This window comes from Macrotis lagotis, chromosome X (genome assembly GCF_037893015.1).
Source record: "Macrotis lagotis isolate mMagLag1 chromosome X, bilby.v1.9.chrom.fasta, whole genome shotgun sequence".
Lineage (NCBI taxonomy): Eukaryota > Metazoa > Chordata > Mammalia > Peramelemorphia > Peramelidae > Macrotis > Macrotis lagotis.
Window position 1 is genome coordinate 144,502,465 of NC_133666.1, and position 1,920 is coordinate 144,504,384.

The window sequence follows — 1,920 nt, forward strand, 5'->3', positions numbered from 1 at the left end:
GGGCAGAGGGAAGTACTGGTCCATCTGCATATCAAAGCACAGGTTAGAGAGCATAAGACCTTGGAGGAATAAAGGTCCCAATGGGGTGTCCCCCCCAAAAAAACCACAACCCCAAAGCCTTGGAAGTGTTGTAAATTAGCCTTGGGCTGAGGAAATGAGTAAACAACAGAAAAAGAAGAATCTGTCCACTTTAGTCCCATGGAAATTCAAAACATATACTCAGATGATGACAAAATTGAAGCTTCTGTATCCAAACCTCCAAGACAAATAGAAAACGGGCTCAGACTATGGATGAGGCTCAAAAAATACTTTTTTTTTCAGGGAACAGAACTTTTAATGGGCAGTGGGAGTGGGGGTGGGGGTAGTCAGTACTTTAGAGGATAGGGACAATAATTTCATCTTTGGAGTTTTCATTCAGCATTTCCATCATGGGGCGCAGCAAGTAACTGAAGCTTTTTTTGAAGCTGGGCTGGGAGGTAGCATAAGTCTTACTGGTCCAGCCCATACGCCAGGCCCAGATAGAGTATGAGCAGTACAGCCAAGAGAATTCTATCAAGACCCAGTCAGGGCACAGCCCACAGTACTGTCAGGAGCTCCACACACACACACAGGATGTCTCAAGTGCTCAAAGAGTCTCAGTGCCCAAGGAGATTTCAGAGCCAAAGGCTCCCCTAATCCCAACACATGGTAATATACCTGTTTGAGACCCATGAGCTCAGGATAGTCAAAAAACCAAGAGGATACTAAAAATGAGAAGCCAAACTATGATGTGCAGCACGAAGTAGAGAAGAGGTACCCAGGTCACCCAGGGCTCTGACTGTGCTTCCCAGAGGACTGGGCCCTCTGGTACTGGCTTCCGATAATGCATCACCACCTGGGCCCAAGTTCATAGAGGTCCCAAGCAGTAGTTTTAAGGATGTAAAACATACAAATTCTATGCCAGTGCCGAAGGCCAGAAAGAAAGAAGCTAAGGCAGCAGGGACCAAGAGCAGAGCAGGGGCCATGGCTGGGGGAGGGGGAAAGAGCCAAAAAAGACTTTGAAAAGCAATTAAGGGAGGTGGAGGAAAAATTAGGAGGAGAAATGAGAGAGATGCAGAAAAATCATGAAAACCAAATCAACAGCTTGGTGAAAGAAATACAAAAAAATACTGAAGAAAATAATATGTTAAAAACCAGTTTAGGCCTAATGGAAAAAGCAAAACAAAAGGCAAATGGGGAGAAGAATGTTTTAAAAAGCAGAATTGGCCAGTTGGAAAAGAAGATAAAAAAAGCTCTCTGAAGAAAATAACTCCTTCAAATGCAAAATGGAACTAAAGAAAGCTGATGACTTTACAAGAAAGCAGGAAGAAATAAAACTTTTTCAAAAAAGCCAAAAATTAGAAGAAAATGTGAAATATCTCATTGGAAAAACAGCTGACCTTGAAAACAGATCCAGAAGAAATAATTTAAAAGTTGTTGGACTATCTGAAAGTCATGACCAGGAGAAGAGCCTAGACTTCATTTTTTAAGAAATAATATAGCAAAATTTCCCTGAGATCCTAGAAGCTGAGGGTAAAATAAAAATCAAGAGAATTCACCAGTCACCCCCTGAAAGGGATCCCAAAAGAAAAACTTCCAGGAATATTATAGCCAAATTCCAAAACTCCCAAATCAAAGAGAAAATTCTAAAAGCTGCCAGAAACCGAGGCTCCATAGTCAGGATTACACAGAATCTGGCAGCATCTACATTAAGGGCTTGTAGGGATTGGAATATGATATTCCAGAAGGCAAAAGATCTTGGTTTACAACCAAGAATCAACTACCCTGCAAAACTGATTATCCTCTTTCAGGGGAAAAGATGGACTTTCAATGAAACAGGGGACTTTCAAACTTTCCTATTGAGATGAACAGAGCTGAACAAAAAGTTTGATCTCCAAGTAC

General features: G+C 41.6%; 1 pseudogene; it reads right to left on the bottom strand.

Moving 5' to 3' along the window:
• Positions 1–410: 410 nt before the first annotated feature.
• On the bottom strand, positions 411–1,004 carry LOC141502878 (nurim-like; annotated as a pseudogene).
• Positions 1,005–1,920: the final 916 nt, after the last annotated feature.